The sequence below is a fragment of the Salmo salar genome, chromosome ssa13 (assembly GCF_905237065.1).
Source record: "Salmo salar chromosome ssa13, Ssal_v3.1, whole genome shotgun sequence".
NCBI classification, from domain to species: Eukaryota; Metazoa; Chordata; class Actinopteri; order Salmoniformes; family Salmonidae; genus Salmo; species Salmo salar.
Window position 1 is genome coordinate 45,192,236 of NC_059454.1, and position 12,191 is coordinate 45,204,426.

General features: G+C 41.2%; 1 long non-coding RNA gene across 1 annotated transcript; it reads right to left on the minus strand.

The window, feature by feature from the left end:
• Positions 1 to 122: 122 nt before the first annotated feature.
• Positions 123 to 6,184, minus strand: LOC106566969 (uncharacterized). The gene is made up of 3 exons (XR_001319986.2): positions 4,003 to 6,184; positions 3,310 to 3,528; positions 123 to 1,978 (listed from the first exon to the last, which is right to left on the minus strand). It is a non-coding gene; the product is annotated as an uncharacterized lncRNA (long non-coding RNA).
• Between the last annotated feature and the right edge of the window lie 6,007 nt (positions 6,185 to 12,191).

Sequence of the window (12,191 nt, forward strand, 5' to 3'; positions counted from 1 at the left end):
TCACTAGGTTTCTAAACTGTACTCCAGAATTTAAAGCCTTATGTATTTTGCTTAATTTTTTCAAGAGCAAGAATCAGGCCTGAAAACAAAGATGTCACAAACAGAGGAGACACACAGACAGGTCCCAAAAAATAACCATCTTTATTAGTTGAATTATTTTTTGCCATTTTAGAATTCTGCATTTGAAAAATATAAATGTATTCAAAAATATCTAAAAAGCAAGATACATCAAGTTATTTTTTTACATCGCACATCATCCATTTTAATTTCACCTTTCTCCATTGTAGCCTCGTCCCATGATCTTTGTGCTCTTGTCAACTCATTGCTGTCATTTTCATGCCAACTCCCTGTCAGTCATTGTCAAACAGACAGGCACTCAGGCCATCTCTATTGCCATTTAGTGCAATAACACTCTTCAAATTAAACAGCCAATCCGCAAACTTGGAAATACCACACAAACGTACAACTTTTTAACGTTCTCGAAATACAACTCTGAAACTACATTTCAAGCCATTACATTAGCTTATTCTATGTAGGTCTATGACAACAAGAGGGTGTGCTTTGGAATGTAAACAACATTAGCAGGATGCTCAACATAATAGGACAGTGAGTGAGTTCATGTAATTAAAGTTATCCTGACCTGGTTAATACCACAGCAGTTGACATTACAAAGATCCCTTTTACAAGCCACTACGGAGTTATGTCCAAGCTGGGCCTCCAGACAGACGTCCAGACGTCAATGCAAATAGTCTGGGTAGCCATTTGACTAGATGTTCAGGAGTCTTATGGCTTGGGGGTGAATGGGCAAGACAACATTTCTAAATGCCTTTGAGCAGGCTATGGTAGTAGGTGCTAGGAGTAACGGTTTGTGTCAGAAACCGCAACGCTGCTGGGTTTTTCACACTCAACAGTTTCCCATGTCCATCAACAATGGTCCACCACCCAAAGGACAACCAGCCAACTTGACACAACTGTGGGAAGCATTGGAGTCAATAAATTGCCTTAAGCACATCCCTTAACTAGTCTTGTCAAGTCCCCTATATAAATAGCAAAGAACAAATCTCCCTTCTTGCGCAACACAATGTCAGTCGCTTTATACATTGTTACTATGCCAAGCACCTTAAATCACATGAACCCACGCTAAAGGACCTTCCTAAAATGTTATAGGATGCTCTCAATGTTACAAATAAAACGACTAGCACAGCAGGATACAGTCATAATTCAGTAGTAACACCAGTTACTATGATCAAGTCAAGGTTAACTAATTAACTCCTAAAATCAAGGATGTTGAAGCTACAGGAGGCTGTAAATTAGTCATACCCTGAACATCAGTCAAATGCACAACAGTTAAATATAATTTACTGAAGAGCTAATGTTTTATGCATTGACGTAGGCAAGTGATCAAGCCTAATAATCCTGCAGTCGAAACAAATGCTCGGACTGAATTGGTTCTTGTGGTCTGGCTACCAGCACCTTGGCGAGCACCAATGGTCCCTGTGACCCTATCACTCATCACTGTGGCTGGTGGTGACTGTAGTGGGTGGGGGAGGGAGTTTTACTGCCACGGTCTGCGTGGGGACTGGTGAACCGTGGAGTTGGAACCACAGTCAATGTAGCGGTAGGCTTCCAGGGTATTCTGGGTCGTGCGCACCATGTAGGAGGTTTTCTCAGACGTCCTGGGAACAAAGAACACAATTCTGATGAACAATTGAATAAAAAATAAGTCAATATCAGAGAAGGTAAATGCATGAGGACATAATGGCAAGAAGTAGAGATGGAAGGAGGTAGGATATGCTTAATGCATGAAAACCACAGTATTGTGAACCTTGATACTTGCCATGGTGCAGAAGGCACTGAAGGGTGAAAAGGGTGGTTAGGACCTGTTCAATTTTCAGCAGCTCGAACCCGCTCGCGTCTCTCAACTTTGGAAACGAAGTTAAGATGAACTCCACAAATTCTTGTGAGCTTTCTCAATTACCTGTGAGATAATGACAAACAAAAAATATAACTTGCAAACCTGATTTTCATCATTATATACACTTTTTATTACAGATTTTATTAGGTACATCTATCTAGTACTGGGTAGGACCCCCTTTTGCCTCCACAACAACCTGAATGATTGACGGTGTTGTACATTAAGAGATGCCCTTCTGCACACTACTGTTTTAAACAGCTGTTATTTGAGCATTTGTGGCCTTTCTGTTAGCTTGAATGAGTCTGGACATTCTCCTCTGACCTCTCTCATTAACAAGGTGTTTTTGCCCACAGAACTGCCACTCACTTCTTATCGCACCATTCTCTGTAGACTCTAGAGACTGTAGTGCGTAAAAATCCCAGGAGGGCAGCTGTTTCTGAGATGCTGGAATCACCATGTGTGGCACCAACAATCATACCACGGTCAAAGTTGCTTAGATTACGCATCTTGCCCATTCTAATGTTTTTGTCAAACAACAACTAAAGCTCTTTACTTTATAGATTGAGTTGCAGGCAGCTACATTATTCTCAGAGGAGCAGGCTATTTGCGTTAAAATGCAGGTATACCTAATAAAGTGTACATCTCTAACTGACAGGACCTTCAAAATGGTCTGATATCTGGGCCAGCTGTCCAGCTTCTTGCACTATGGTGCAGATCTATGATCACATTTCCCCTGTCTATATTCTATCCTTATTCTTTGCTAGATAGCAAAACTGACCCTAGATCAACACCCATGCTCTGAGAAGCTTGGTAACTACATGCCCAGATTAGCTTTAATGACATGAGTAGGATTTAATATTTAATAGCCATAGAAGTTCAAGCTTCTCAGAGTACGGGTGCCGATCTAGGATCAGTATTATACACTATGCAAATTGAATTTAAACATGCAAGAATCTCTTAATAATTCAACAAGAAACTCCCTATATTTTCAAGTTATACGTTCTAAAACGTAGGATTTGTGCATGCCTATGTACATCACAAAACAAATTGTCACAATATTGCACAAAACAATTTGGTTCACTCTGTTGATTGACTTTAAATGTCTGGTTGAGGGCTCCCTTTTGGCTATCAAGTGATGTGAACATGATTCTTTGATTTCAAAAATACATTCTCAACCAATAGATCAGCTTAGCTTGAGTTATGTTGTCTAATATTTTTAGTACACTAGGCTTATGCACAAGTAAGTTAGGCTTACTGGCAAGTAAGTTAGGCTATATAACAGAAAATGAAGTGATATGTCAGTCGTCGGAGGCACATTCTTACTTTACACTTGGTTATAAATTATATAATATAATATGAATTATAATACATTCTTTGTATGTTAGCTAACTCACCATCAACAGGGTGTAGGCCTACTCGACCCCCTGAAGCGCCAGATGGAGTGCTAGATGAAGTGCCAGATGGAGTGCTAGATGAAGTGCTAGATGCAGTGCCAGATGAAGTGCCAGATGCAGTGCCAGATGAAGTGCCAGATGGAGTGCCAGATGAAGTGCCAGATGGAGTGCTAGATGAAGTGCTAGATGCAGTGCCAGATGAAGTGCCAGATGAACTTGCTGTTGACAATGAAATTGTACAATACAAATTATCAGCATTCACCATTAGGCCTAGATATCCACAGCATAAAATATGTAGCTATAAACTTTCATTCAAACTGCAGAGGAGTATATTGCTAAGTTGCCCATGCTTACTTCTAAACTTGACCGCACCATTTCAGCAAAAACTGGCAATCTACCTAGGGACATCTTCTAATATTCTCTTTGTGGACTGCTAGACAATTCACCATGCTCACTAGCTAACTAATGCTACAACATTTGAGTGAAAAGCAAATTATTAGAGCTAGCTTTAGCCAGTCTGCACTCTTCACTTTGGTGAACATGTGCTCCTTTGGCCAGTCTGCTTGCTAAGTTAACGTTAGCGGTCTGAACATGTGGTTTCTATGTGCGCAAAAAGTACACATCAAATAATGTTCAACTGATGCCCAGCAAAAATCTAATTTATACCTTCAGAGTATGTGTCATCATACTTACAGTGCTCTATTTCTTCAAGCCGATCAGCCGCCTCTCAAAGAAGCTCAGACACCGACACTCGTCGTGTAGACATGTTCACAGTGACAAAAATACATAAATAAATACATAAATAAATAAATGAAGAAATAAAAGTTGGCAAAAATAAATAAATAGGGAAATAAATAAATACAGGAATAAATGGTCAAGAAAATAAATAGGGAAATAAATAAATACAGAAATTAATAATTAGGAAAATAGATATTTTGGAAAAATAAGTAAATGCAAAATTACTCATTTATATCAAATTGTGTTTATTTATTTATTTCTGTGTATATTCATTTATTTTGACATTTACGTGCATATATATATATACTTATTTATTTATTCATTTATTTTTGATTTTGGCTGTCTTGGTCCTCCATAGGGGTGTGGCAGATGGTGAAAAAACAACTATTTAATCCATTTTGATTTTCAGGCTTGTCGTGACGTGACTATCATTCATGTGATGACATGCTATTTTTAGAATAATTAACTATGTTTAATTATTACATGATTAAATTAATAATGTAACAATTAACTCATTAGTAACTTGGGGCACCATGGGAAAAGTTTGTTTAATGAGTTACTGTTTCCCAAATTAACTCAAGAATATATCCGAATATCTCGATATCATAACAGACAATAATCAATCATTTCCTCATATCAGTCTCATTCTGAAAGTTGTAGACTCCGTAAATCTGCACAAACCCGGGTCTCACTAATCATTCCGTACCACACAAATTGAGTTAATGATTTATTTACTAACAAGCTAAATGATAACATAAGATACACACAGTCTAGGTTATTGCTTAGAACTTAATACAATGACAACAGGTCCCTAGCGGACCAACTCAATATGACACGTGTTTTGAGAGAGAGAGACTTGGATACATTTGTAAACTACGCTTAGTTTAGCCCTAATACCTTGCCCCGAACTGCCGCTCTTATGGGTAAGAAGTGCAATGCATGTATTTACATGTTGAAGGTCTCCGTTGGCTATCTCTGTTGGGCCCACTTCGGATGGCCTGGTTTTTCGTCCTCAGGTATAAGTCTCTGATTGTCCACAAGATGTCACAATGTCCTTTCTCTTAGTTGTCTGTTTCCTTGCACTCGTTCTGTAAGAGTGGTCTATGTGGACACTGTTTCAAATTAGAGAATGACTATTTCAGCCACACCCGTTATACTGACAGGTGTATAAAATCGAGCACACAGCCATGCAATCTCCATAGACAAACATTGGCAGTAGAATGGCCCGTACTGAATAGCTCAGTGACTTTCAACATGGTAGTCATAGGATGCAACCTTTCCAACAAGTTAGTTCGTCAAATTTCTGCCCTGCTAGAGCTGCACTACATAACATGGAGTTAAAGCCTTCCAACTTCTCCAGTCTTGCTCCTGTGCTCCCCCATGCCCATGAACCTTTGGTTATGTAGTGTACTTACACCAATCGGTGCGCCCTTCGTGGTAACGTATTACCTCGAAATATAAACAGAAAAAACAAAACCTGTAACATAATTTACATAAGTATTCACACCCCTGAGTCAATGCATGTTAGAATCACCTTTGGAAGTGATTACAGCTGTGTTGTACAATATTTGCACATTATTATAAAAAAAATTCTTTAAGCTCTGTCAAGTTGGTTGGTCATTGATCAAGCCATTTAAGTCTTGCCATATATTTTCATACCAATTTAGGTCAAAACTAGGCCACATTCAATGTTGTCTTGGTAAGCAGCCAGTGTATATTTGGCCTTATGTTATAGATTTTTGTCCTGCTGAAAGATGAACGTGTCTCCCAGTGCGTGTTGGAAAGCAGACTGAACCAAGTTTTCGCCTGCTCTTAGCTCTATTCGACTCCTTGCCAATGACAAGCATACCAATAACATGATACAGCCACCACCATGTTTGAAAATATCAGTGATCTGTTGATTTGCCACAAACATAACACTTTGTATTAGTGCCTTATTGCAAACAAGATACATGTTTTGGAATATTTTTGTTCTGTACAACCTTCCTTTTCACTCAGTAATTTAGGTTAATATACTGCTCAAAAAAATAAAGGGAACACTTAAACAACACATCCTAGATCTGAATGAATGAAATAATCTTATTAAATACTTTTTTCTTTACATAGTTGAATGTGCTGACAACAAAATCACACAAAAATAAATCAATGCAAATCCAATTTATCAACCCATGGAGGTCTGGATTTGGAGTCACACTCAAAATTAAAGTGGGAAACCACACTACAGGCTGATCCAACTTTGATGTAATGTCCTTAAAACAAGTCAAAATGAGGCTCAGTAGTGTGTGTAGCCTCCACGTGCCTGTATGACCTCCCTACAACGCCTAGGCATGCTCCTGATGAGGTGGCGGATGGTCTCCTGAGGGATCTCCTCCCAGACCTGGACTAAAGCATCCGCCAACTCCTGGACAGTCTGTGGTGCAACGTGGCGTTGGTGGATGGAGCGAGACATGATGTCCCAGATGTGCTCAATTGGATTCAGGTCTGGGGAACGGGCGGGCCAGTCCATAGCATCAATGCCTTCCTCTTGCAGGAACTGCTGACACACTCCAGCCACATGAGGTCTAGCATTGTCTTGCATTAGGAGGAACCCAGGGCCAACCGCACCAGCATATGGTCTCACAAGGGGTCTGAGGATCTCATCTCGGTACCTAATGGCAGTCAGGCTACCTCTGGCGAGCACATGGAGGGCTGTGCGGCCCCCCAAAGAAATGCCACCCCACACCATGACTGACCCACCGCCAAACCGGTCATGCTGGAGGATGTTGCAGGCAGCAGAACGTTCTCCACGGCGTCTCCAGACTCTGTCACGTCTGTCACATGTGCTCAGTGTGAACCTGCTTCATCTGTGAAGAGCACAGGGCGCCAGTGGTGAATTTGCCAATCTTGGTGTTCTCTGGCAAATGCCAAACGTCCTGCACGGTGTTGGGCTGTAAGCACAACCCCCACCTGTGGACGTCGGGCCCTCAACCCCTCATAGAGTCTGTTTCTGACCGTTTGAGCAGACACATGCACATTTGTGGCCTGCTGGAGGTCATTTTGCAGGGCTCTGGCAGTGCTCCTCCTGCTCCTCCTTGCACAAAGGCGGAGGTAGCGGTCCTGCTGCTGGGTTGTTGCCCTCCTACGGCCTCCTCCACGTCTCCTGATGTACTGGCCTGTCTCCTGGTAGCGCCTCCATGCTCTGGACACTACGCTGACAGACACAGCAAACCTTCTTGCCACAGCTCGCATTGATGTGCCATCCTGGATGAGCTGCACTACCTGAGCCACTTGTGTGGGTTGTAGACTCCGTCTCATGCTACCACTAGAGTGAAAGCACCGCCAGCATTCAAAAGTGACCAAAACATCAGCCAGGAAGCATAAGAACTGAGAAGTGGTCTGTGGTCACCACCTGCCGAACCACTCCTTTATTGGGGGTGTCTTGCTAATTGCCTATAATTTCCACCTGTTGTCTATTCCATTTGCACAACAGCATGTGAAATGTATTGTCAATCAGTGTTGCTTCCTAAGTGGACAGTTTGATTTCACAGAAGTGTGATTGACTTGGAGTTACATTGTGTTGTTTAAGTGTTCCCTTTATTTTTTTGAGCAGTGTATTATGGAGTAACTACAATGTCAGTTTTCTCCTATCACAGCCATTAAACTCTAACTGTTTTGAAGTCACCTTTGGCCTCAGTGAAATCCCTGAGCGGTTTCCTTACTTTCCGGCAACTGAGTTAGGAAGGACGCCTGTATCTTTGTAGTGATTGGGTGTATTGATACACCATCCAAAGTTTAATTAATAACCTCACCTTGCTCAAAGAGATATTCAATATCTGCTTTTTTTACCCATCTACCAATAGGTGCCACGCTTTGCGAGGCATTGGGATAAGTGAAAACAAAAAATTTACTAAATAAATGTCTCTGGTTATTGGTATTGCCAATAGCCGGCTAGCTACATATCTAGCTAGCGTGCTAATTGGCATCAAATCATCAAACTAACCAACTAACTTACATCTACCTGTAAGCCTAGCTAGCTTCTTAGGGATAGGGGGCAGTATTCGGAAGTTTGGATGACTGAGGTGCCCAAAGTAAACTGCCTGTTACTCCGGCCCAGAAGCTAGAATATGCATATAATTGGTAGTATTGGATAGAAACACTCTAAAGTTTCCAAAACTGTGAAAATAATGTCTGTGAGTATAACAAAAATGATATAGCAGGCAAACACCCGAGGAGAATCCATACAGATTTTTTTTGTTTGTTGAGCTCACCACTCATTGAAATGGCTGTCTATGGGAATATCAATGGAATACCTCCCAGACTGCAGTTCCTAGGGCTTCCAGTTGATGTTAACTGTCTTTAGAAAGAGTTTCAAGCTTGTTTTTAAAAAAATGAGCTACAATTTGTAGTTTTTCTAGGTGGCTCCCATTTTGGCTGTAGTATTGTGGCACGCACTTTGTTATTTATCTCCGGTAATGAACATACTATTCTCCATCTTAAATTGTATCGTTTATTTACATATTAGGGTACCTGAGGACTGATTAGAAACGTTGTTTGACTTGTTTGGACGAAGTTTATTGGTAACTTTTGGGATTCATTTGTATGCATTTTGAACGAGGGAAACCGGTGGATTACTGAATCAAGCGCGCCAACTAAACTGACTTTTTTTGGATATAAAGAAGGACTTTATCGAACAAAAGGACCATTTGTTATGTAGCTGGGACCCTTGGGATTGCAAACAGAGGAAGACCTTGAAAGGTGAGTGATTTATTTTATCGCTATTTCTGACTTTCGTGACGCCTCTGCTTGTTTGGAAAATGTTTGTAATGCTTTTGTACGCGGGGCGCTGTCCTCAGTTAATCGCATGATATGGTTTCGCCATAAAGCCTTTTTGAAATCTGACAAAGCGTCTGGATTATAAGGTAATAAGGTAAGGTAAGCAATAAGGTAAGCTTTTAAACAATGTAAGACACTTGTATTTTCATGAATGTTTAATATTACGAATTTTGTATTTTGAATTTCGCTCTCTGCAATTTCACAGGATGTTGTCAAGGTGGGGCGCTAGCAGAACGCCTAGCCCAACTAACTAATATATTTAAAGATTGTTTACAAATTATTGGTTAGTTTCTTACCTTAAAATAGCACTAATCCAATTTCAATTCAGGCTGTAACAAGACAAAATGTGGAAAAAGTAAATAGCTGTGAATACTACTGAAGGCACTGTATTTATGTAATTAGCAGTCTCATTAAAGTTTTGCTACATTTTCTAGCGTCTCCCTCATGTCAGCATCGGTGTGGACATGAGAGGCTGTACCCATATCACCTAGACTACACTTTGACATGTAGGCTAATTATTTATCTACATTTTTGCTAAATAAACTCAGCAAAAAAATAAACGTTCTCTCACTGTCAACTGCATTTATTTTCAGCAAACTTAACATGTGTAAATATTTGTATGAACATTACAAGATTCAACAACTGAGACATAAACTGAACAAGTTCCACAGACATGTGACTAACAGAAATAGAATAATATGTCCCTAAACAAAGGGGGGGTTCAAAATCAAAAGTAACAGTCAGTATCTGGTGTGGCCACCAGCTGCATTAAGTACTGCAGTGCATCTCCTCCTCATGGACTGCACCAGATTTGCCAGTTCTTGCTGTGAGATGTTACCCCACTCTTCCCCCAAGGCACCTGCAAGTTCCCGGACATTTCTGGGGGGAATGGCCCTAGCCCTCACCCTCCGATCCAACAGGTCCCAGACGTGCTCAATGGGATCGAGATCAAGGGCCCTTCACTGGCCATGGCAGAACACTGACATTCCTGTCTTCCAGGAAATCACGCAAAGAACAAGCAGTATGGCTGGTGGCATTGTCATGCTGGAGGGTCATTTCAGGATGAGCCTGCAGGAAGGGTACCACGTGAGGGAGGAGGATGTCTTCCCTGTAACGTGAGATTGCCTGCAATGACAACAAGCTCAGTCCGATGATGCTGTGACACACCGCCCCAGACCATGACGGACCCTCCACCTCCAAATCAATCCCGCTCCAGAGTACAGGCCTCGGTGTAACGCTCATTCCTTCGACGATAAACGCGAATCCGACCATCACCCCTGGTGAGACAAAACTGCGACTCGTACGTAAAGAGCATTTTTTGCCAGTCCTGTCTGGTCCAGCGACGGTGGGTTTGTGCCCATAGGTGACGTTGTTGCCGGTTATGTCTGGTGAGGACCTGCCTTACAACAGGCCTACAAGCTCTCAGTCCAGCCTCTCTCAGCCTATTGCGGACAGTCTGAGCACTGGTGGAGGGATTGTGCGTTCATGGTGTAACTCGGGCAGTTGTTGTTGCCATCCTGTACCTGTCCCGCAGGTGTGATGCTCGGATGTACCAATCCTGTGCAGGTGTTGTTACACATGGTCTGCCACTGCGAGGACGATCAGCTGTCCATCCTGTCTCCCTGTAGCGCTGTCTTAGGCTTCTCACAGTACAGACATTGCAATTTATTGCCCTGGCCACAGTGTCGTCTGGGTTAGGGGAGGGTTTGGCCGGGGGGCTTTACTTGGCTCGTCACGCTATAGCGACTCCTTGTGGTGGGCCCGGGCGGCTGACTTCGGTGGTCAGTTGAACGGTGTTTCCTCTGACACATTGTTGCGGCTGGCTTCTGGGTTAAGCAGCAGGGTGTTAAAAAGCGCGGTTTGGCGGGTCATGTTTCAGAGGACGCATGACTCCACCTTCGCCTCTTCTGAGCCTGTTCTGGAGTTGCAGCAATGAGACTGGATCGCAATTGGATATCACAAAATTGTGGGTAAAAAAATAAAATAAAAAATCCCCAATATGGAAAAATCTGCTGTTCTGTCCTTGAGCAAGACAACTACGCGTGGATTTCGATTAAGGCAGCCCTCCACACCTCTCTGATTCAGAGGGGTTGGGTTGAATAACAATGGGATTTAAATGTGTTTTGTAAAGTTTATTATTAGAATTATAATATTAATATTGTTATTAATATTATTATTATAATTTTTTACATTGGCATTTTTTGATGACCTAGCAGCCTATAGGGCTACTATTATTAACAGTAGCATTATAATTAATGTTTTGTTACTGTTGTTACCATAATACTATCTAGTCATCATTCTTTTTAATTCTGTTAGCAATATTTTCAATGCTATATTAATTATTTGTGCTATTAAGCCTATTAACTTCATTCCTTTTTGGATAATGTCAAACAAAATTCTAAGTCTGCTAAGATTTCTTAATACATTGTTTTTACACATTTTTACCATTTGTTTATATCTTTCTTCCGGGACTTTTAGTTTGAAGATAGATTGCCAAGGTTACTGCCTAATTCTTGCTAGGTCTTGCTTATTCTTGCTGGCTTCTCAGAGTTTGAATTTTCGAGCAGCTGTTTAAATAAAAATGATTGCAAACTTGTGTGAAACTAGCAACAGTAACAAATCATGTTTGTAAAAGGCCTTAAATAAAATCACACATTGTATGGCAAAATGTATATGAATTATGAAAGCAAAAAATATGACAAATACACAATATATAAATTTCTAAGGGTACCCCCTATTTTTAAGTCTTTTGTGTGTACTGATGTACCTAGCTGTACAGTCGTGGCCAAAAGTTTGGAGAATGACACAAATATTAATTTCCACAAAGTTTGCTGCTTCAGTGTCTTTAGATATTTTTGTCAGATGTTACTATGAAATACTGAGTATAATTACAAGCATTTCATAAGTGTCAAAGGCTTTTTTTGACAATTACATGAAGTTGATGCAGAGTCAAAATTTGCAGTATTGACCCTTCTTTTTCAAGACCTCTACAATCCGCCCCTGCATGCTGTCAATTAACTTCTGGGCCACATCCTGACTGATGGCAGCCCATTCTTGCATAATCAATGCTTGGAGTTTGTCAGAATTTGTGGGTTTTTGTTTGTCCACCCGCCTCTTGAGGATTGACCACAAGTTCTCAATGGGATTAAGGTCTGGGGAGTTTCCTGACCATGGACCCAAAATATTGATGTTTTGTTGGTACCATTCTTTATTCATGGCTGTGTTCTTAGGCAAAATTGTGAGCGGGCCCACTCCCTTGGCTGAGAAGCAACCCCACACGAATGGTCTCAGGATGCTTTACTGTTGGCATGACACAGGGCTGATGATAGCGC